The sequence below is a fragment of the Onychomys torridus genome, chromosome 9, assembly GCF_903995425.1.
Source record: "Onychomys torridus chromosome 9, mOncTor1.1, whole genome shotgun sequence".
In the NCBI taxonomy this organism is placed as follows: Eukaryota; Metazoa; Chordata; class Mammalia; order Rodentia; family Cricetidae; genus Onychomys; species Onychomys torridus.
In genome coordinates, this window is record NC_050451.1 from 74,072,063 (window position 1) to 74,097,878 (window position 25,816).

Genomic DNA, 25,816 nt, shown 5'->3' on the forward strand with positions numbered 1-25,816 from the left:
ACATTCATTGGAAAGAACTATTTAAAGGTTATGTTGTGAATATAGTCTGCATAGAGAAGGTTTTACTAGTAAAGTGTATGTTAATGTATTTATGAACTGAATAATTAAGAGCTGGTTGAGTCAATTCAAAAATCTGCAATTATGTAAGACAGGATGAGATCCTCGGACTTCTGTTCCTTCAGTCTTTGGATTTCTAAACTACCTGACAGAAAAGAAGGAGAAGGGAAGGAATTTTAGAGGAAGAGAACACAGTGTCCTATGGAGCCACTTCCAGTAACACCTAAAAGTGTGAAAGTCAGAAGTTAGCTGGAAACCAACAAATTGTGATTCCAATTTTTGATGAGTCATAATGTCAAAGAGGAGGAGTGTCTGAATATAGGATGAGGTTGTTCTAATTTCTTGATATTATCCTAGAAGCCTTTTAATACATTACTTATATCTTTTTTTCCACTTGAGGAAAGAAATGATCTGACCTCTAAGAAGCACATTTTCAATAAATTCCATAAAACAGCGGGAGAGAATGCAGATTGAAAATGCCGTTCCAGCATCTTGCACTTTAAAAAGCTTTTAAAGCCTGTCTCATGCATTTATCTTTTAACAAAGACGAATGTACAAGACACCCTGTATTCCACCCTGCTTGGAAGAGCAGTGTTAATGCCAAATCAATGACAGAATGATCAAAAATGAGAATGGAATCAATATTCTGATCAACTGAATTGCTTTAGATATTAAAAAGTAATTATTCCAGAACAAGACTGCATTGGCAAAAATAAGGAGGTTTTTGACTCGTCTAATAACTTTCACTTTAAATATTGACAAATTCAGTCCACAAATAAAATAACAAGTTTGAGGACATCATATTGAGCATGACTTTTATAAAATGTGTCTGCTACAGATAAAAATACAATTATATTCTTCCCTATATAACTTTCTATTGGGAGATTCTGCCTCCCAAAATAGAGGGGAGTCTAATTTATTATCGCATTTTGTAATGAGAAGCAGGCATTCAAGGAAAAAAAAAAACCTGTAGAGGTCCTACCCTCAGCACCAGACATAAATTAGAGCTGTTAGGAAGGCATCACAGCCCATCGATTTACAGCTACAGGTGAGTGGCACCTTGGCAGAATTAGAATTGGTCCCTGACCTTAAGGAACTTACATTCTGGTTTGAAAGCCAAGCTTAAACATATGAAACAATGGGGGAAAGTTACAGACCAAAATAATGCAATTCAAGTTAACTCTTATTGGCAACTGTTTACAATGAGTCGGATACTGTGTGTACTGCAGTCAATTGTTTTCCTGTGCTGCTTGAGTGGCTGGATACATCTGATACCCAGTTGCTACACAGGTTAGCATAAAGTACATTAACTACACTAATTCTCAAAAAAATAAAATAAAATAAAAAAGGCTGTCTCTAGCTATCAAGCCCTCTTGCCTGGAATATTTTTGTACCACAAAACCAAGCCTGCCGCCAGAGGACCCCTGGCAGAGGAAGACAATAAGGCAGTACCATTTTTGATTAACATATTTCCTAACTCCCAGAAGAATGACCCTCATTTTATTATCTTTCTCTACACAGGCTTTCTTCCTTCCTCCTCCTCTCTTATATCTCTGAAATCCTTCCTCCTGTAAGTCATTTGCACAAAACTCTCCATTCTAGATGGACAGACATAAGACACATCCATGAACATGTCAAAAAATCATAACAACCTCTCTGGAAACTTACTTCCACTAATTTTGCAACTGCAGAAACTGAGCCATAAAGAGATGAAGTGTTTGAACAAAGGCATGTGAGTCATAAATGACAGCATTGACTTCTGTCCTAGGTGCCACTGTCTTGAGGTATGCTCTTGAACGCCGCCTTTTATGGCTGTGAATGGCTGCCCTCTGAAGGCCTTTCTGTGCAGCAGAGAGAAGAGTCACTTTAAAATGAGATTGGTTTTAAAGTGGGGGTTTTAAATTTCTATCCTTGTGATTTTGAATTAACTACTTAATTTTATAGTACATATTTGTAAAATTATATGAAGCCATTGGAGGATAAAATGAGATCAAATGTGTGAAATACCTGGCCTGCAGCAAGTCTTAGTAACGTTAGTAAAAATTTCAATTTGTGAATAACAGTACTCCTTTAAAAGGGTACTACACTTTAAAACTTATAAAAGTTTTATTTAATCACATCTTTTACATTTCACAATAGAGTTGTGTTAAAATATTACTGGATATATTTTATTGATACAAGAAGTATTGAAACTCTGGAAGCTCTCAAAAGACCTAGGATTCAAAGAAACCCAATGATTACTCAGAATTATTACTGGAAATGGTGTCTCCTTTTTGTTTTGTTGATAAACCAATTTGGAAATATATGTAATTGTTACTTTTGTTGATAAAAGAATTTTAAAATATACTTGAAAGGGAGCTAGGGGACAAATTTTTTAGTGTTAAAACACACACACACACACACACACACACACACACACACAAACACAGTTGCTGTGGATATCGCTCAGTGTAAATAAAATTCTGATTGGCCAGTGGCCAGGCAGGAAGTATAGGCTGGATAAGAGAGAAGAGAAGGCCGGGAACAGGAAGGCTGGGAGGAGACACTGCCAGCAGCTGCCATGAGAAGCAACATGTAAAGACACCAGTAAGCCACAAGCCATGTGGCGAAGTATAGACTAACAGAAATGGGCTAAATATAAGAGTAAGAGCTAGACAATGGTAGGCCTGAGCTAATGGCCAAGCAGTTTAAATAATATAAGTGTCTATATGATTATTTTATATGTAGGTTGTAGGACCGGGGGGACTTGGTGGAACCTGGAGAGAAGCTCTCCAACTACACACAGCAGGTAAGCTATAAATCCTGGCAGCTGCTGGGAAGAGGACACTGCAAAAAATAGCCATGAATTATGAGTTAGTCAAAGATAGCAGACAGGTTCAGCAATGGAGGTCAGCAAACAGCTGCATGGCAGAAAGGGTGGAGATTTACACAGAAAAGGTAAGAAAATCTAGAATGTCAGAAAAGTAAACTTACACTTTTGGGCAACAACCGAAAGATTAAAAAAAAGAAAAGAAAAATGTAAAGGAAAAGTTAACACTCTTCTGAATGAGAATAAGAGAATAATTAGCCTTAGGCAGTGTTGAACTCTAATTCCAACACTTAGAAGGTAGAGGCAGGCAGATCTCTGTGAGTTGGAAGCCAGCCTGGTCTAATAGTGAGTACTAAGACAGCCAGGGCTACATAGAGGGATAGAATGAAAACTTTATCTCAAGACAGAGAGGGGGGAGGGAGGGAAGAGAGAGAGAGAGAAAGAAAGAGAGAGAGAGAGAGAGAGAGAGAGAGAGAGAGTCTTCTGTCCAGGTGATTGACAGGCCCAGGTGGATTAATGATTTTTTTATTATTATTAAAAGATTTTCTATTTATTTTACATAGCAACCACAGAGCCCCTGTCCTCCCTCCTCCTGCCTGCCAGGCCTCCCCTCCAACCCATCCCTGCATTCCCCCCTCCTTTGAGGCAAGGCCTCCCATGGGTAGTCAGCAAAGCCTGATATATTGAGTTGAGGATTTACTTTTAAGACAAGAGACATTAGCGTGTAAATTAATATCTGAGCAGATCAGGATGTGGTATCTCCACTAGTGACAGAGCTAGAACTCAGATTCCATCCTTTTGACCAAGAGAAATAACTTGGCCTTAATGGTTGTCAAAAGTTCCCTGATATTGCCACCTTTTCTACAGTATTTTAAAACCTCAGGAGGGAGCATTTCTAAAGATTGCTTCTGAGAATTACCAGGGAATCAGGAAGTGACATCCAAAGCTGACCATGACAGGAAAGGGTGTTATGGCTTCCAAGGCTTCTATCTATGTCTAGCTGCATAAATGTATTTTTACCAACCACTATGATACAGCTGGATAAAACAGCAAAGTATGAGTTTATGATACCCCAGTGATTACTAGTAAATCATGTGTGTGTGTGTGTGTGTGTGTGTGTGTGTGTGTGTGTGTGTGTCTACATATATATTTTTTGTTTTAGGTTTTTAAAGGTTTTCAAGACAGGTTTTCTCTGTGTAGCCCTGATTGTCCCAGAACTTGCTTTGTAGACCAGGCTGGCCTCAAACTCACAGAGCTATACCTGCTTCTGCCTCCCAAGTGCTAGGATTAAAAATGTGCATGATCACTGCCCAGTGTAAATTGTATTTTATTTTTCTCTTATCTCATGAAGAAACACCAAGATCTCAGAATGGTGAGTGCTATTAGCTCTCCTGGAACTCACAGATGAAAGAAAGTATGAGGAGAGAGTTATGAAGGTAGTTGCAAGAAATGATTCAGGAAGAATGGATAAATAAATGCAACTTGTTTCTCTCCCATAACAATTAAAATGTCTTTATTTGAAAAATGAAAATGTATATATGTTTATCATGTGTGATGTGATATTTTTAAATAAATATACAATGGAATGATTAATTCATACAATAGCTACCATTTCAGATGTAATTCATACCATATTCATTTATCATGTCAGGTCCCACCCAACCTGTCATACAGTCCTGAATAGAGGAGTGAGGATTGAGAAAACACAGCTAGGAAGAAGAACAGACAGAGACAAAGGATAGGTTCAAGAGGATCCTGAGTCAATACCACAGCAGCCCCAAGTTTATTTCTCACAGTCTTTTTATACCCAAAGCAAGGGCAGCAAAAGACCTCCTTATCATGGTTCAAGGACCAAACAAGCATAAACACCTCAATGAATTCTCAAAACATCCAGTGACCAGGCCTTTGACTAAACATCCTGTTATTTGGCCTTGAAGAGCAAAGACAAGCTTGAACTCTCTGATTTTGAGTCAAGATGGAATCAAGCCACAAATTGGAGTCACTGAGGGTTCCCATGCTATCATTTCATATCCTTATTATTCCTACTAATGAAACATGAAAAGCTACTTTTTTATAAATCTTTCATAATTATTGTCACCACACTATACAATCAAAGTATAGAACTTTCTCTTCCTATCTATTTAAAATTTTTCACAACACCATCAACTGACGAATGATAGATATTCTTTTCATTTCTCCTCATATCTCAAGAATAATATTCTATAATTAAGATCATAGAATTCCTAAGCTGAATAAAGTCTCAAAATGACATTTTTTACAAAGTTACATTCAAACTCAGGGCTTCACATATTCTAGCCAATTGCTATACTACTGAACTATTTCCTCATCCATACCAACATTAACTGGTTTCTAAAGGAAGCATCCCAAAGATGTGCAGACACCCTGAGTTTGTACTGACAGTGTTTAAATTGTTCACACTCATGCACTCAAGACAAAGCGCACTGCCTTTACAGCTTCATCACTAACTCATGACACGTTGAATCAAAGATAAATTGGTGCTCACTACTTACATGATTCTCACTTGGGGTCTTCTTCATTTATATCAGCTGCCTTAGAGAGAAAAACAATGCTCAGGAAGTTAAGAGGGGGTCAATCCTGAGCTCAAAATGAGTAGCCAGAAGTCAGTATTGTAGAAAATGGCATCTTTATCTTTTGAACTAATAGCCAAATAGTCTTTAAGAATGCCCCGACACCCTGCCCCCACACCCATCTGCCAGAGATCCCAGCCACTTCCTGAGACTCAGAGACCAACCACCAACTTCCATCTGCCCAGGAACTCCCATCTGGACCGGATGTGAGTGCCTGGGGTTATAGTCAGAGAGGCAACTGACCCTGGGTCCCACCACAGGACACAGGCCATCCCCAGAGGACCTGAACAACTTGGCCCCAGTTTCCAGCCAATCAGCAGGCCCTGCAGGAAGGCTCCCCTTCTCCAAGACTGCAAGCAGACCCTGCAGTCTTCACACCCTGCCCCCCACCCATCTGCTAGAGACCCCAGCCACTTCCTGAGAATCAGAGACCAGCCTCCAGCTTCCATCCTGCCCTGGAACTCCCATCTGGAACAGAGACCAGAGGAACTCCCATCTGGACAAGAGGAGCTCCCATCTGGACAAAATAAGGAGACCCAAGGGACTTCCCAAGACTCAGAGTCCAGCCCCCCAGCTTCTATCCGGCCAGCACTCTCATCTAGACCAGCACTCCCATCTGGCCCAGAGCTTCCATCTGGAGGAGAGAGAGGCTCCCTAAATCTGTCAGCTCTCTCTGGACCAAGTTCACTGAAAAGACCAAGAACAAACCCAAGAGGAGATGGGCAGACGTCAAGGCAGAAGTACACACAACAAAATAAAGAAAAATACAACATCACCAAAACCTAGCCCTTCTCCAACAGCTACACCTGAACATCATGGAATGGAAGAAGAAGAAGAAGAAAACAACCTTATAAGTAACATCATGAAGAGGCTAGAGCCCTATATAGAAGAAATCAAATATAAAGTAGAGGAACAGACAAAGAAAAACTGGGAAGAACGCTATAAAAAACTAGAAGAAAGGACAACTAAAACACAAGAAAACAATAAGACCTTGAAAGAAAATCATGAAAAAGCAAGGGAGACAGTCCAAGACCTGAAGAGGGAAATAGAAAAAATGAAGAAGACACTAGCAGAAGGAATGCTGGAAATAGAAAATCTGAGTAAACAAACAGGAACTTTAGAAACAAGTATAACCAACAGAATGCAAGAGATGAAAGAGAGGATCTCTGGTGTTGAAGATACGGTAGAAGAAATAGATTCATCAGTCAAAGAAAACATTAAACCAACAAAGTCATGACCAAAAATGTCCAAGAAATTTGGGACACCATGAAAAGAGCAAACCTACTAATAATAGGAATAGAGGAAGGAGAAGAATACCAACTCAAAGGCACAGAAAATATATTTAACAAGATCATAGAAGAAAACTTTCCCAACTTAAAGAAGGAAATGCCTATGAAGATACAAGAAGCCTATAGAACACCAAACAGAATAGACCCCCCCAAAAAAGTCCCCTCGCCACATAATAATTAAATAACTAAACGTACAGAATAAAGACAGAATATTAAGGGCAGCAAAGGAAAAAGGCCAAGTGACTTATAAAGGCAAAACCATGAGAATAACAACCGATTTCTCAATAGAGACTTTGAAAGCCAGAAGGACATAGACAGATATAATGCAGAAACTAAGAGACCATGGATGCCAGCCTCGACTAATATACCCAGCAAAACATTCAATCATCATAGATGGAGTGAACAAGACATTCCAAGACAAAACCAGATTTAAACAATACTTATCCACAAACCCAGCCCTACAGAAAGCACTAGAAGAAAAATTCCAATCTAAGGAAGGCAGATACACCCATGAAAACACAGGCAATAGATAACACCACAGCAGTAAACCCCAAAGAAGAGAAGTACACACACACTACCACCAAAAAATAAGAATAACAACAGGAATGAACATTCACTGGTCATTAATATCCCTTAATATCAATGGAATTAATTCACCTATAAAAAGACAAAGACTAACAGAATGGATATGAAAACAGGATCCATCTTTCTGCTGCATACAAGAAACACACCTCAAACTCAAAGACAGAAACTACCTAAGAATAAAAGGCTGGGAAAAGACTTTCCAATCAAATGGTCTTAAGAAGCAAGCTGGTGTAGCCATCCTAATATCCAGCAAAATAGACTTCAAACTAAAATCAATCAAAAGAGATAATGAAGGACATTACATACTCATAGCAGGAAAGATCCACCAAGATGAAGTCTCAATTCTGAACATTTATGCCCCAAACACAAGGGCACCCACATACGTAAAAGAAACATTACTAAAGCTCAAATCACATATAAAACCCCACACATTAATAGTGGGAGACTTCAACACTCCACTTTCACCTCTGGACAGATTGGCCAAATTGATACTTAACAGAGACATAATTGATTTAACTGATGTTATGGCTCAAATGCACTTAATCAGTATCTACAGAACATTCCACCCAAACAAAAAAGAATATACCTTCTTCTCAGCACCCCATGGAACCTTCTCTAAAATCGACCACATACTTGGCCACAAAGCAAATCTCAACAGATACAAATCAATTGGAAGAACGTCCTGTGTTCTATCAGACCACCATGGTTTAAAGTTAGATTACAACAACAATAAAAACTACAGAAATCCTACAATCTCCTGGAAACTGAATAATGCTCAACTGAATCACTAATGGGTTAAGGAAGAAATAAAGAAAGAAATTAAAGACTTCCTAGAGATCGATGAAAATGAATACACCACATACCCAAACTTACAGGATACTATGAAAAAAGTGCTAAGAGGGAAATTCATAGCACTGAATGCCCACATAAAGAAGCTGGAGAAATCTCATGCTAGTGACTTGACAGCACACCTGAAAGTCCTTGAACAAGAAGAAGCAAAGTCTCCCAGGAGGAAAAGATGCCAGGAAATTATCAAATTGAGAGCTGAAATTAATAAAATAGAAATAAAGAAAACAATGCAAAGGATTAATGAAACAAAGAGTTGGTTCTTTGAGAAGATCAACAAGATAGACAAGCCCATTTCCAAACTTACCAAAAGACTGAGAGAGAGCATCCAAATTAACAAAATCAGAAATGAAAAGGGGATATAACAACAGACAATGAGGAAATCCAGAGAATCATCAGGTCATAATTCAAAAGCCTCTACGCCACAAAACTGGAAAATCTAAAAGAAATGGATAATTTTCTGGATAGGCACCACATACCTAAGTTAAATCAAGACCAGATAAACCATTTAAATAGTCCAATAACCCCTAAAGAAATGGAATCAGTCATTAAAAGTCTCCCAACCAAAAAAAGCCCTGGACCTGATGGTTTCACTGCAGAATTCTACCAGATCTTCAAAGAAGACTTAATACCAATACTCTTTAAATTATTCCACACAATAGAAGCAGAAGAAATATTACCAAACTCCTTCTATGAGGCTACAATTACCCTGATTCCTAAACCAAACAAAGATGCAACAAAGAAAGAGAACTACAGACCAATCTCCCTCATGAACATTGATGCAAAAATACTCAATAAAATTCTGCCAAACAGACCCCAAGAACACATCAAAGCAATTATCCACCATGATCAAGTACACTTCATCCCAGGGATGCAAGGGTGGTTCAACATATGAAAGTCCGTCAATGTAATACACCATATAAACAAACTCAAAGAAAAAAACCACATGATCATCTCACTAGACGCAGAAAAGGCATTTGACAAAATCCAACAGCCCTTCATGATAAAGGTCTTGGAGTGATCAGGAATACAGGGAACATACCTAAACATAATAAAGGTAATCTACAGCAAGCCAACAGCCAACATCAAATTAAATGGAGAGAAACTCAAAGCAATACCACTAAACTCAGGAACAAGGCAAGGCTGTACCCTCTCCCCATGCTTATTCAATACAGTACTTGAAGTTCTAGCCAGAGCTATAAAACAGCATAAAGGGATTAAGGGGATACAAATTGGAAAGGAAGAAGTCAAGCTCTCCCTATTTGCAGATGACATGATAGTATACATGAGTGACCCCAAAAATTCAACCAAGGAACTGATACAGCTAATTAAAAACCTTCAGCAACATAGCAAGATACAAGATCAACTCAAAAAAACTCAGTAGCCCTCCTATATACAATAGACAAACAGGCTGAAAAGGAAATCAGAGATACATCACCCTTTACAATAGCCACAAATGATATAAAATACCTTGGGGTAACTCTAACTAAGCATGTGAAGGACCTATATGAGAAGAACTTTAAGTCCCTAAAAAAAGAAATTTAAGATGTCAGAAAATGGAAAGATCTCCCATGCTCATGGATAGGCAGGATTAACATAGTAAAAAATGTCGATCTTACCAAAAGCAATCTACAGATTCAATGCAATCCCCATCAAATTACCAACACAATTCTTCACAGATCTGGAAAGAATAATAATCAACTTCATATGGAAAAACAAAAAACCCAGGATAGCCAAAAGAATCCTGTACAATAAAACAACTTCTGGAGGCATCACAATCCCCAACCTCAAGCTATACTATAGAGCTACTATAATAAAAACAGCTTGGTACTGGCATTAAAACCGACATGTGGTCCAATGGAATCAAATTGAAGACCCTGACATTAACCCGCACACCTATGAACATATAATTTTTGACAAAGAAGCCAAAAATATACAATGGAAGAGAGAAAGCATCTTCAACAAATGGTGCTGGCATAACTGGATGTCAATGCGTAGAAGGCTGCAAATAGATCCATGTCTGTCACCATGCACAAAACTTAAGTCCAAGTGGATCAAAGACCTCAACATAATTCCAGTTACTTTGAACCTAATAGAAGAGAAAGTAGGAAGTACTCTTGACTGCATTGGCACCAGAGATCACATTCTAAATATAACACCAATAGCACAGACACTTGTGTTGGTATGGTGTTCCCAACAATATTGTGTACCCTAATAAATTTATCTGGGGTCAGAGAACAGACAGCCACTAGAAAAGAGCCAGAAATGGTGGCTAGAAAGTGGGTCAGAGTAAGCCATAACAGAAGTTGGGTGGCAGTGGTGCACACCTTTAATCCCAGCACTGGAGAGGCAGAGCCAGGTGGATTTCTGTGTATTCAAGGCCACTTTGGATCCATGCCTTTAATCCCAGAAACCCAGCCTTTAATCTCAGGGAGTGACAGGCAGAAAGGGAAAGATATATAAGGCATGAAAACCAGGCATGAGTGGAGTAAAGCATGTGGTTAGTTAAGCATTTGGTTAAGCATTTTGGCTGGAGAAGCATTCAGGCTTTGGAGCAGCACACTTCAGCTGAGATTCATGTGGAGGACTCTGAAGCTGCAGTCTGAGGAAACAAGACAAGCTGAGGAACTGGTGAGGTGAGGAAGCTGTGGCTTGTTCTGCTTCTCTGATCTTCCAGCATTCACCCCAATAACTGGCCTCGGGTTTGATTTTATTAATAAGACTCATTAAGATTCCTACTATAGACACTGAGAGAAACAATCAATCAATGGGACCTGTTGAAACTGAGAAGCTTTTGTAGAGTAAAGGACACGGTCAACAAGATAAAGCGACAGCCTACAGAATGGGAAAAGGTCTTCACCAACCCTACATCTGACAGAGGGCTGATATCCAGAATATATAAAGAACTCAAGAAATTAGTCATCAAAATGCCCAACAGTCCAATTAAGAAATGGGCTATAGAACTAAACAGAGAATTCTCCACAGAGGAAGTTCAAATGGCTGAAAGACATTTAAGGAAATGTTCAACATCCCTAATTATCTGGGAAATGCAAATCAAAACTACTCTGAGATACCACCTTACACCTGTCAGAATGGCTAAGTTCAAAAACACAGAAGACAGCTTATGTTGGAGAGGATGTGGAGCAAGGGGAACTCTCCTCCACTGCTGGTGGGAATGCAAGCTTGTACAGCCACTTTGGAAATCAATATGGCACTTCCTTAGAAAAATGGGAATCCATCTCCCCCAAGACCCAGGTATAGCACTCTTGGGCATATACCCAAAGAATACTCAATCATACCACAAGGGCATTTGCTCAGCTATGTTCATATCAGCATTGTTTGTAATAGCCAGAACCTGGAAACAACCTAGATGCCCTTCAACTGAAGAATGGAGTACTACTCAGCAGAGAAAAAAATGATATCATGAGGTTTGCAGGCAAATGGATGGATCTAGAAAAAATCATCCTGAGTGAGGTAACCCAGACTCAGAAAGACAAACGTGGTATGTACTCACTCATAGGAGGATATTAGATGTAAAACAAAGATGACTAAACTGCTACACAACTCCAGGGAGGCCCCCTAGAAAACGGGACCCTAGGAAAGACCCAGGGATTACCCAATGACAGAGAAATGGATGAGATCTACATGAACAACCTGGACGACAGTGGGAGTAATGAAGGGCAAGATTTGAGGGAAAGAAAGCTTAGGGGAGCAGGAGATCCCAGCTGGATCAAGAACAGAAAGGGAGAACAAGGAATAACAGACCATTATAAATGAAGACCACATAAGAACAGGAGTGCTCGAGAGGTCCCCAGAAATCCACAATGATACATCCTCTTTAGACTGCTGGCAATGGTCGAGAGAAAGCCTGATCTGACCTAGTCTGGTGATCAGATTACTAAACACCTTAATAGTCGTCTTGGAACTCTCATCCAATAACTGGTGGAAGTGGATGCAGAGATCCTCAGCCAGGCTCCAGGGGGAGCTCCAGGAGTCCAACTGTCGAGAAAGAGGAGAGACTGTAGGAGTGTGAATTGTTGAGACCAGGGACAAATAGCCAATCGAATGGAAACACATGAATTATGAACCAATGGCTGTGGAGCCCCCAGCTGGATCAGGCCCTCTGGATAAGTGAGACAATTGAATAGCTTGAACTGTTTGGGAGGCATCCAGGTTGTGGGACCAGGACCTGTCCTTAGTGCATGAGCTGGCTGTTTGGAACCTTGGGCTTACACAGGGACACATGCTCAGCCTGGAAGGAGGGGACTGGTGCTGCCTGTACTGAATCCACCAGGTTTAAATGAATCCCCAGGGGTGCCTTGGTCCTGGAGGACATGGGAATGGAGGGGAGGGGCTGGGGGGAAGGTGGGGTTTGGGGTGGGAGGGGGGAAGACAGGGGAACCCATGGCTGATGTATAAAATTAAAACACATAATAAAGTATATATATATTAAAAAAAAAGAATGCCCCAACTATTATGAGAGGATTAAAAAGGCAGAAAACTAAAGTTTATTTCTTTATTGAATCTTAGTTCCCAATTAAAAGAAAACAAAGACAGTTTCTTCCTCCACATCTGAGCTTCCATAGAAGACAATATATATAATTACATGTTGTATGTATATTTTATAAAATACAGACTGAGAAAATAATATGCAGGTATACTATATACCTAATACAGTGAAAATATTTGATTCTATTCACTAATAATAAACCTAGTTCAGATTGAATTTGTCAGGTAAAAATGAACTTTTCATGACAAAGGATTACATTCATTGTTCAGTCATTGTTAGAATTTTTAGATACAGATCAAAATGTTATTAATAAACCATCATTTTAAAATTTAAAACAGATTTTCTATTGAAAATGGATTCTTCTCTTGTACAATACACTCTGACCACAGCTTCCCCTCTGCTCACTCCTCCCAGCTCCCCCTACCTCCCCTTTCCCCCAGATCCACTCCTGCTCTGCTTCCTTTTCAGAATAGTAAAGGAGCTATTTAATATGATATATTCTGATTATGATTTCCCCTCCCCAACTCCCCATCTACCCTATTCCATGCCATTTCTTTCTTTTTCTAATTAGGATACAAATAAAGTATCTTCAAAAATCTTCTTTGCAGGACTGGAAAGATAGTACAATGGTTGAGAGTGTATGCTTCTATTTGGGAAGACTGGAGTTTGATTCCCAGTACACATATTGGGCAGAATACAACTGTCTATTACTCTAAAGAAGTACATGCCAAGCAATACAAATCTTTAAAAATTTCTTCCTCAAGGAAATTTATCCTTCATTCATTTTGAAAGTTAGCTGTAGCATGAATCTTAACAGGTCTCATTAATAAAATCAGACCTGAGCCAGTTATTGGGGTGAATGCTGGAAGATCAGAGAGACAGGAAAAGCCACCGTTTCCTCACCTCGCCAGTTCCTCAGACTGCAAGCTTCTTTGTCCTCATCCAGAATGAATCTCAGCTGAACTGTGGTTGCTCCAAAGCCTAAAGGCTTAAGCAACCAAAATGCTTAACTAGCTCTTATATATCTTTCTGTTCTCTGCCATCACTCCCTGGGATTAAAGGCTCTCTTTCCGGGATTAAAGGTGTGAGTCTCCATGCCTGGCTGTTTCCAATGTGACCTTGAACTCACAGAGATCTGCCTGGCTCTGCCTCTTGAGTGCTGGGATTAAAGGTGTGCGCCATCACTGCCTATCCTCATGTTTAATATTGTGGCCATCCTGTTCTCTGACCCCAGATAAGTTTATTTTGGAGAACACACAATAGTTAGCTTGGAGAAAAATGTACTTTAGAAGAAACAACAGAAGTAAATTATTACAATTTGTCTGGGAGATAAGACTGGGAATAAAACAGGGCAGTAAAGAACAAAGCAAGTGACCAGTCTTGAGAGAAGTGTGATGCTTTGGGCATCTTTGAATGATCCTCTCTAGTACAATATATGGTACCTTGCCAGGACCAGCTAGTCTTCTATGAACTAGGAAGCTGCTCAAGAAAATATTTCTATCACAAACACTAAAATAAATGAAGTTAATTTATACATAAAATTAATATATGTGTCAAAATGACACTGAAATATAGAATTTCAAAAAACTAGGTGGGATTGCAAATATCATCCGTTATTCTTCAGGATTTTGCCCAGTCACCTGTCATGTGCCTTCAATACACATTGCACTATCGTAAACAATAGAACAGTCCATTTCCTGTACCATTTCCCTGAATGGCATTTGGAAAAAAAATTCTGTATAATATCACTGAAATTCTTCATTAAGTATCAGAGATTATAACAAAAAAATTACCATCAAAGATACCAAAGGAGTATTAACCACCATGCCCTTCACTAATGATTGCCCTTATTAAATAAAATCTATACCAGCTAAGTCTTTAGCACAAAACAAATTACAACTGCCATGGCAAATCCACAGCTTACATCCACAGCAGTCACTGGTTTTTTTTCAAGAGAATATCAGTCAATGAACGTTTTGACTTTATCAACTGCACAAATGAAAAGACAGTTTCTGTTACACAACACACAAAGCTCGGCTAGTGAAGGGGTGCCAGCCTGAAGCCTCAAGGTTTCAGCTGATGTATTACTTCTCCAAATTCACAATGTTTTTGAAGTACCTCAGGTCTTAAATCAAGAATCTTGTACTACAAAGGATATAGCCACAGAGAAATTAAAATTTTCCCATCCTTGTACACAATATTTTTTGCCTTAGCACTGTAACAGGAAAGACATATATAATACTGAGAGAATTGGTCATTTTATATGAAAGCTGTAATGGCTTATTAAGTGAATATATTAATGTTGGCATAAGTTCTGCTGCACCCTTAGCCTATCGCTGGGTATTCCAGTCAAGTTAGTGTGCTCCAATCTAGAATCTCATTGCAGTTGCCAAGATTTTGTTTAATGTTGATGCTCCCAAAAGAACAGAAAAATTACATTGCCAAAATTCATTTTTAGAATTAATAGACTTTCAAAATGATATATCCTCTTTTCATAATCTAGTGTTTTTGTTTGTTTGTTTGTTTTCTTTAATGTAAGCAAAATGCAAGTCCTCAAAATGGTCATTTGGTTGGCTTAACTTGCTTATGAAATAAAACAGTGTAACTCACATAGTCCCTAACATGTAGCAACTACATCGTACACAGTAGTGTTTATTATTATTTTATTGCACAAAATTATTACTTTTACTATTTTTACCAGTATAGGTTTTCTTCACATGTTTTGAAGAATTAACTTGTCAATGAGAAAAGGAAATGTTAATATACTTTACCTACATGTTTTACTTACATGGAGTTTGTCTGTGATAAATTCCACAAAATATTAAATTCAAGAGGTATCAAAAGGGGCTGGTGGTATTTCTCAGTGGCAGAGTACTTGCCAAGCATGCACAAAGCCTGGGTTTAGTTGACTGTAGCTGGAGAGTTTCTCTCCAGCTCCCACCAAGCCCCAGTAGTCCCACAGCCCACTAACAAAATAAACACACAGACTCTTATATTATTTAAACTGTTTGGCCTAATAGCTCAGGCTTCTAGCTATCTAGTTCTTACATCTTGAATTAACCCATTTCTATTAATCTATACCTTGACACATGGCTCATGGCTTACCATTATCTTACATGTTGGTATTCACGGCTGCAGATGGCAGCATTTCCTCACCCAGTCTTCCTGTTCCCAGAATTCTATTCTCTGCTTGTCCCACCTAGACTTCCTGCCTGGCTACTGGCCAATCAGCATTTTATTTATATGGAGCGATATCTGCAGCAGTTGACAACAAGCATTATAAAGAATACAAGCTCAGTACCATCCCATATATTTAGGAGGGTATGTCAGGACATCATTTGAGCCGAGTCTTATGAGCCATCCAGGATGGCTTATAAAATGAAAAAATAAATCTTTTGAAAGTTATAAGGGTCTTCTGATTGATCCTAATGTTCTGCATGACAGAAGAAGTACAAAATTAACAGTCACTTTTGAATGCCAGAATAATTTTTTAAGCCAAATCCTTTTCTTCATCACAACTGTGGACAAGTTTTAACAAATGTTGGTAATTAGAAGTTCTATCTCCTTCAGAAGTTCTAAGGCAATTTTCTACATGTGGCTTGAGGTTAATATAGGAAGGATTATAATGAAGTAAATGAATGATTTGGAAAAATAACATAGCTAAAGGTGTCTCAATCTTGAATTTTCATTAGATTTCTAAAGGCTCTGCTTTCTCTATTTAGTGTGCTATGAAAATAACTGCATATGAACTCCTCTAAGTAGAAGACTAAGAAGGTTTCTGTGAAAGCATGAAAACAAAATGGAGACTCAAATAGTAGAAAAGACAACACTCAACAAATAATCAGATTAGAGGGTTTGTACTGAAATTCATGAGAATGGCAAAGCTGATACCTATATTTTGCCATGAACTACTGAATAAGGTATTTTACTGATAGACAAAACTTAGGATGGGAAGCATGTTTTGGCAAGATGTAAATGTAGAAAAACAAGAATATATTCAGGCCAGAGACAATAAACCCTCCATGATTGATGATTTTGAATGGAAAGTAGGAAAAAGTGTTAGAACCAAAAATATTGGTATTCTCAAACAATCAAAGGTAAAAGTAAGGGCATATAGGTTGTTTCCAGGTTCTGGCTGTTATAAATGATGCTGTTTTGAACATAGCTGAGCATGTGTCCTTGTGGTATGATTGAGCATTTCTTGGGTATATGCCCAAGAGTGGTATAGCTGGATATTGAGGGAGGTTGATTCCCAATTTTCTAAGAAAGCACCATATTGATTTCCAAAGTGGCTGTACAAGTTTGCATTCCCACCAACAGTGGAGGAGTGTTCCCCTTGCTCCACAGCCTCTCCAACATAAGCTGTCTTCATTGTTTTTGATCTTAGCCATTCTTGTGGGTGTCACATGGTATCTCAGAGTCTTTTTGGTTTGCTTTTCCCTGATTATTAAGGATGTTGAGCAATTCTTTAAATGTCTTTCAGTCATTTGAGCTTCTGTTGAGAATTCTCTTTTTAGCTCTATAGCCCATTTTGTAATTGGACTGTTGGGTATTTTGATGTCTAATTTCTTGAGTTCTTTATATATTCTGGAGATCAGCCCTCTGTCAGATGTGTAGTTGGTGAAGATCTTTCTCATTTTGTAGGCTGTCATTTTGTCTTATTGACTGTGTCCTTTGGCCTACAAAAGCTTCTCAGTTTCAGGAGGTCCCATTTATTAATTGTTTCTCTCAGTGTCTGTGCTACTAATATTATATTTAGGAAGTGATCTCCTGTGCCAATGTGTTCAAGAGTACTTCCTACTTTCTCTTCTATCAGGTTCAGAGTAACTGGATTTATGTTGAGGTCTTTGATCCACTTGGACTTAAGTTTTGTGCATGGTGACAGATATGGATCTATTTGCAGTCTTCTACATGTTGATATCCAGTTATGCCAGCACTATTTGTTGAAGATGCTTTCTTTTTTCTATTGTACAGTTTTGGCTCCTTTGTCAAAAATTAGGTGTTCATACATGTGTGGATTAATGTCAGGGTCTTTAATTTGGTTCTATTGTTCCACATGTCAGTTTTTATGCCAGTACCAAGCTAGCAGAAACATATGAACTCTAAACCAATAGCTGAGGAGCGCCCATGGAGCTAGACCAGGCCCTCTGGATAAATGAGACAAGACAGTTGATGAGCCTGAACTATTTAGGAGGCCCCAAGGCAGTGGGACCAGGACCTGTCCTTGGTGCATGAGCTGGCTTTTTGGAATGTAGGGCCTATGTTGAGACACTTTGCTCATTGTTAATGCAGGGATTAGGGGACTGGACCTGCCTCAATTGAATCTACCAGGCTGGGCTGACTCCCCAGGGGAGACCTTGCCTTGGAGGAGGTGGGAATAGGGGAGGGAATTGTGGGGGAGACTGGGGGTGAGAGTTGGGAGGACAGGGGAATTGGGGGCTGATATGTAAAATTAAATTAATTATAAAATAAAAATATTTTTAAAAAAGACAAAGGTAAAAGTAATAAGTAACTTATTAATAAAGTAATGATAACATTTGTGTAAGTGAAAATTATAGAGAATTTAAGACCCTAAATATGGCTCAGTGAGTAAAGAGGACTTGTTGCCAAGACTGATGATCTAAGTAAAACTTCTGGAATCTTCATGGTAGAGGAGGGAACCTGACACCTTGCTAGGTTGTCCTTTCATCTCCTTGGATATACTGTGGTGCCTGAGTACATGCAAATACACACACACACACACACACACACACACACACACACACACACACACACACACACACATCAAAGAAATGTTTTTAAAAAATTTAGACATTCAATTGCCATTACATCCTAAAATCTGAGTACACCTTTTGCCTGACTTCATAGATGACAAATCTGAAGCCCAGACAGGACAAGTAATCCCTTTAGTCACATGGTAGCAAAGTAGACACACAGAATATTGGTAGAGGCTGTCTGACCCTAGACACTGTGTTTTCTCCAGAAGAATCATCTCATTTAACAAGTGTCCATAGATTTAACTTGTGAGATTGTATTCTACAGGATCTTTACCTTGTGTATTAACACACAGGTAAATTACACAAGCATCACCAATCCAAGCTTTACTAACTAGTCAGAAAGGACTAAAATATTAGTAAAATATTAGCTTGGTCTGGACCATGGCTTGGTGAGCAAAGTGCTTAAACCACAAGCTAGAGGATCTGAGTTAGGATCTCTAGAACCCATGTAAAATCAGGACATAGAGCTTCTCCTGAGTGACCAGAAGCAGAGAGGAGAACCTCAGAATCTCATGGCCCAAATAGCCTTTCATGCAGGGCAAAGAAAAGATCTGTCTCAAACAAAGTAGAAGTCAAAGAAAAATACCTAGGGTTATCTTTATCTTATGTGCACACCAAGGCATATTCGTTTCCACACTCACAATGCACATATATGCACACAATCACACATATAAAGATTTATTTTTTAAAAAAAGCAAAACCAGCAGGTATATAGGGAGTTTATCCCAATAATCAAGAGCTATTGGTTTAGAATGAGAAACATGCTTATGTTTCTCAGTCAGGACAAGGAGGTGCTCTGCTTGTGAAAATATCAATTACACTATCAAGAGATAAGTAGACATGAATCCGATGGTTTTTCTCTGGTGTCTAAGCAGGATTTTTAAAAGTATTTTTAATAGAGAGGAAAGTAATCTTTGGTTAGATGAGACTGTCTTTCCAACCCTAGGGAAACTGGCCAGACAAGACTGATCAAGACAGAGTGTATTTAAAGTTTCCACCCTGTAATCACATAGGATGCAGCATAATTAACACTGACCTTTCTTTCTCAGGGCTGTCATCACAGGTATAGTGAGTATGCAATGAGGGAGTCCATAATCCTCCATCTTCTACCCAAAGACTTAACCACATGCTAAATCCATCATCAGAGGTCAATAACTACTCCCATGATTACTTTCTGCTTGGTATCATAGTGTCTATATTCGACTAAGCCTCCTAGAAGTTGTTAATTGCAAAGAATTACTGTTAAAAATTTTTATTTGAACACAAATTTGACATAAGAAGAAAATTAAGCTAGATTCAATAAAGTAGGAAGTCATCAAAACTATGAGAAAATTTACAGGCCAGAATTCAAGTCAATATTGCAGTACAACAGTAGAGTATACAGCATGGAAAAAAACAAAAACAAAAAAAACCCTCCCAGGGTATTGAAGACAACATATGGGGTTCCAGGAGGGTATGCACAGCAAGCTGTTCAAGGATTAAAATGGGGATTTCTAAAAGGGATGGAAAAGCTGGAATGCTCATGCTTCCAAAAACAATTTATGGAAATTTAGCCAATTTGTGGACAGAGTCTGAGACTCCTAAGCTAACTTATAGAGCAGAGAAAATTTAATTCTAAGTTTTTCCTAGACTATACATGGAGTTTGAGATTTAGTAGTGACTACTTCCCATGTACAGAAGCTATAAGATCAACAAAATATAGAAATTGGAAATTTCTGGCTACATAATTGAAGTATTGAAACAGGCAATGGACAATTGTGAATGTGGTTCTGATAATGATGCTCTAATCTGCCACACATGAACACTCAGTCACTTCACACTGTCCTAATCAGACTTTTAAAGCCACAAGCCAAGCCCCCCCCCCTCTCTCACACACACATGTATGTGAATTTTATAGATATTTCTGATAGTTCAGATCAAGTATATGGTCATATATTCTGCCCCTGGCTTTCTTTTCAACTGTCAGTCACAGACAGTAACCAAATATTTTATGACAAATAGTATCAGAATTTCCAAATTACTGTAATCATATTTCAAAAACATATGGCAAATACTGTTAGAAAGGCAAATAACAAACATTCTCAGAGAGGAAATGAAGGAAAGATCAAATAATAAAGCAACTAGGCAACAGCACAGTCCAAAAATGCTGGCTACAGAGAACATAGGTAGTGAGGGATCATCAGAACTGCTTCAAGGCTTGGTGCTTTGTTGTACTATAATAGGAAACACTGAGGGAGTGCTGTGTATATGAAGTGAAGTTTATTCCATATAAGTTTAGCAGGAGCATGATTAAGGCACTCCAAAATCTGGTGTCTGAATGGAACTTTCTTGTTTCCTGACAGACTTGCAGAAGGACAGAAGACAAAAGGGTGCCCTCTTCAGCCTTTCTAAGTAAGAGAATTTTATCTGGTTCACGAAAGTTTATCAATGTTACCAGCGCCTAAAGCTTCCACTCTCCTAATTCTGTCCCCTTGGAGATTATATTTCAGCATATGAATTTGGAAGGGATATATACATCCATCCATCCCACAGCATATGGGCTGTGATCTTTGTTGGCTTTATATGTGTGAGGTGACTGAGTGTTCATGTGTGGCAGATTAGAGCATCATTATCAGAACCACATTCACAATTGTCCAGTGCCATCTTTATAACAAGGATAACAACAAGAACCTTCCTCTTCATATGTTGGTTCTTAAAATTGAATTAAAAGTACACCAAAAGCCCTTAATATGATTTTAAAAAGGAATAAAGGACACTGCCTTGCAAATGTATTTGCATGAAGATATGTGCATATCCCCCATATGAGGATAGTCCATTATCCCCTTTCCTAGGAACTGCATAGAAAAAGGTCAAGCATCAGCTGGGCAATTGTACAACATGACCTTAAGATTTCTTGCAATTCCATAGTCCTGTGCCCAAATTATCAGGATGTTGGGGCTGAGGGCATCTCTTTAAAGCACAAATGTTGCACAGCTGGGCATGACAGAGCTTAGCAGAAGGGAGGAGCAGCACCCTGTAGCACATGGATCAGGGGAAAGTTTTCCACACAGCACAAATCTCTACTCAAAATGACGTTATTATGACAAAAATATAATTACTGCATGTTAACTCTTCAAACTGAAATATACGTCCTAGTACTGAAATGTTCTTAGATGTATGTAAATTTTCTGTATGAAGATGAAGGATCATCTACAAACAAGGCCAGCTTCATCCCCAAATGAAATTTAGCAGTACTACAAAGGAAAGTCACTTTCTGCTTCACCTGAGCTCTTTCTCCTATTTTGCCTTTAAATCAGTTGGCATACAATGGTACACTCCCCACAAGAAGCATAATAGTTACCAAGGGTTTCCCAGTGGACACCATCAGCAAATAGGTCATTATTACTAGGACCACACGATGATGAGGTCAGGACCTAAACCAGAAAGTTTTGAAAGGAATAAGACAACCTTGTATGCAGGATATGTAGTAGTAGTTGTAGTAGAAAATATTTTCTAAGTTGGTTAGATGATCAATGCATACTTTTTAACTAGGTGATTTATGGGAAAAGAAAAAGGCAAGCAGAGAATTTGGTCCAAATTGAAAATGATAAAGGCTATGGTAGCTGGCAGGTACTACCTGGGTGTTTTAATTTCCTAGATTGTAATGTTCTTCATTTAAGAAACAGAGATAAACTATAAAGAAACAATTCAAACTGAGAAGTGCCATGCACTTAGTAAACTCAAGAGTTTTCAGTACACATGATTTAATTTTAAAAGGGAAATACTTTTAAATAGTCATTTGGTGATAGTGTTACCTGATATCTCATTTTATCAGCATATTTTAAACTGCATGAATATTTCACTATGTTAAAGAGAGAATACCTATATGATGGAAATGCTGTTAAAATCGACCTTATTTGAGTTTTCCCTCTTTGTAAGATTGGCCGACATGAGATCTAAAAGGTAATAATTTGAGGGCATATACCACAGTACCCTAGAATATAACAATCTTTCTTAAAAAAAAAAAAAAAAACTTTCAAATTAGTCTGCTCTGTTTAAAACAAAGGAGCAAGAATATGTCATCAAAATAGACACTTCATTTATGTGAGCTTTAACATCCCCTTGCAGAAAGAAGTCAGTAAGTCCTCACAACAAGATATCACTAGTTGTCAAGGACCAAGTCCCTGTTCCTGATTAGGATCTGCATCCACTACATCATTATTTTGTTACTTTAATATTGTTGCTATTACACTGAGTTTCACAAAGTAGAAAGCATCAAATGAAGACTATATGCTCATTACGTAGTGCCAACATAAAAGGGCTTTGAAATGCATGCTTCCACACCTCCCTTCTGCCAGCTCTGGGCTTCTCTTGCCATTTCTTGCCAAATTGTATTTGCTCTCTGTCATTGTCCACTGGCAGAGTGACAAAGTGCTGAATCTGCAGGAACCAGGGCACATTGTTCAGCCATTCCCACAGCAGATTCCTGACAGATTGCCTTCCCCTACGGTAATAAGGCTTGTGCTACATTTGTGCAGAAGGGCAGAAGTTAGATAATATTTCTAAGACATTTTGCAGAGGGAAAGTACTGCATATATACCAAATTTTGCTATTAACTTCTGTTGCTGTAAGGTTTGCTGTAAGAATACAAACACATCAAATTCAGCTCATAGAGGCATGAACAGGTTAGCTAGGTTTACCAAGTGTCTGATGAAGACAATATATTATATCTGACTTCACATTTGACAACAATTGTCAAGACTGATAAATCAATGCTCTGATTAGAAAAAAACAAATAAGCATTTATCACCATCAAAATTTATCTGAATCACAGATAAATACAAGAGAGATTTTTGTCTAGATTGACATCACTGCAGATAGCCAGTTGAGAATCACAGTGTCAACCTATAGTTCTTTCACTAGAGTAGACACCTGTCTTTTGCTATATTTCCCTCTGTTTACACAGAAGAGACTTTACTTCACCAAAGCTTCAGATGACAAAAAGACACATGCTTCATAATAGTGTATGAAACCCTAGGTTAAAAGGAACAGTCGATCTTGGTCACATCTCATGGTACAAATTAACATATTCACAAATCAACACTTCTGGCATGTTCTAGAATGCTTGCACTTTTGTCTGGAGTTCTAACAGCTTCAACAACTGAGTTCGGCTTTGAAACTCGCCATTAGCCAATCTCTATATGTTTAAAAGAACACTATCTTTTTGACATTTCCAAACTCTTAAACAACTCTTCAAAAGAAATTAGATGTGATTGCTTTATTCTTAAGATTTAGATTGAGTTCAAATTCAATACAACATAAAATTTTTGGAAGTCACTCTTCTAAACTCTGGTTGATTAAAAATTTATTAAAAACAATGATGGAAAATAATTCCCTTCTTTATAGCTTTTTCTCACCATTTCTATGTTTTCATTCTTGTTTGCCACAGATATTGGTTGTAGATGATTTTTTAAACAGTCTTATTAAATAAAAAGCACAGAGCCAAATATAGGGGGGGAAAGCCTTAGAGATCAGGGAAATAGGAAAAGCCACCACACCAGCCAATCTTACCTCACCAACTCTGCAGCTTCCAAATGTGACCTACTTCCTGTCTACCCATGCCTTTATATGCCTTGCTTTTCTGCCCTCTCATTGGCACTTAGCCAAGCCACCTCACTTCCTTGTCACTGTCTCTCTTTACAGGCCTCCAGGTCTTTATGGTTGGTACTGTGATTAAAGGCACATGTCACCACGATTGGCTCTGTGTCCTAGTATGGCCTTGAACACCCAGAGACCCTGCCTGCTAAATGATCAGATTAAGGGCCTGTGCTGCCTGACATTGTTTACTTAAAATGGCTGGCCTTTTCCCCTTGATCTTTAGGCAAGCTTTATTTATCAAAGCACAAATAAAATATCACCACATTTCAGCACAAATAAAATATCACCACATTTGGTGCTAACTGACTAGGGACTTTCTACCTAGTCTTGGGCAAAGCTGCACACCATGCTTACTGTGATTGCCCTGAGTTTTGTTTTGGTAGGGCACAGTTGTCTTACTTTTAACTATTTTAAATATAGGCAGAAGATTTAACTTAGGCCTCTGAGGAGATTCTGTCTGTTCAGTTGAATTTTGAATGTTCACTTTGTCTACTTTTACTATTTTATCTCATTTTCACTTAAAATGATGTCAATGTACCTTTGTTATGTTTATTTTTTGTCATCTTTTCATTCTTTCCTTTTCCAGCGTGAAATGAAGTAGCAGTATCATATAGACAGACAGAATTTCCCAGGTGTGTAAAACCAGCCCCTAATGAACTAGGCTCCTATGGGTATATGAGTCAGCTCATTTCCCATAAAATTCAAAGTGCACAAAATGTAGGTTGTGACATTCTTTGTTGGAATCCTATTTAATATCATATAAATTGTGACCTCAAACAAGGTATTCAATATTGATTTTATAAAATAAGATCCAATCATAACAGCTCTACCTAATTAATAGATGAGTCTTAGGATGAGAGAAAAATATAGATTTAAAATGCCTTAAAAACTGTCAGGTAACTGTTCTTACATGGGAAAAATATATGTATTTAAAAGGCATGAGTAATGCCTGTATCATTACATGGAAGTTAATTAACGCTTCCATGTGTGTCTCAATTGTGAAGAAGCCAAGTGGGAAAGGGTAAAGAGAGGAGACACTTTATCCCTGTAAAAAGTGAGGACCATACTGAAAACAACACAGGAAACAGCAGAAGAAAGAAGAATTAGGAGGTTTCCCTGGGACTCCTGGATTGGTTTGAGACTCCAGGAAGATTCCAGCTGGAGCCAAGGACACCTTTTGTTCCAAAGTGGATTTACTTGTACAACTGATCATTTCCAACCCATGAAATCAACTGACAGAGTACTTGTTTCAGTGTGGAGTACCAAGGCACTCAAGGCACTATGCTACGATTTGGAATTTAGAAACCTAGACTAAAAATCCTTGAGTTGAGGATTGTCTTTGCTTAAAGTGTGCTCAATAGTTTGAAACGTGTTCACATAATTCAACACAGAAAAGAAGAATGAGAACATCCCTGGGGAGAATCACACTTTGGGATGACACACCACTGTGGTTCCTCGACAAAATAGCCTTTATGAGAAAAACATGGGTCTCAAATAAAGCTATCCCATTGCTGACCATCACTAAGCATCTCCCCTATTTTTTACCTGCCTTTTGTGGAAAATTTTGACAGTACAGAGAAAATATTTGAGAACAATGCAAGCCTTTGTCAGCAGTATTGATCTACAGTTAGCCTTTGATCCTACAGACAGGGATCACGATAGGCCAAGCTATGTGATCTCAGCACAGAACTCAGGCT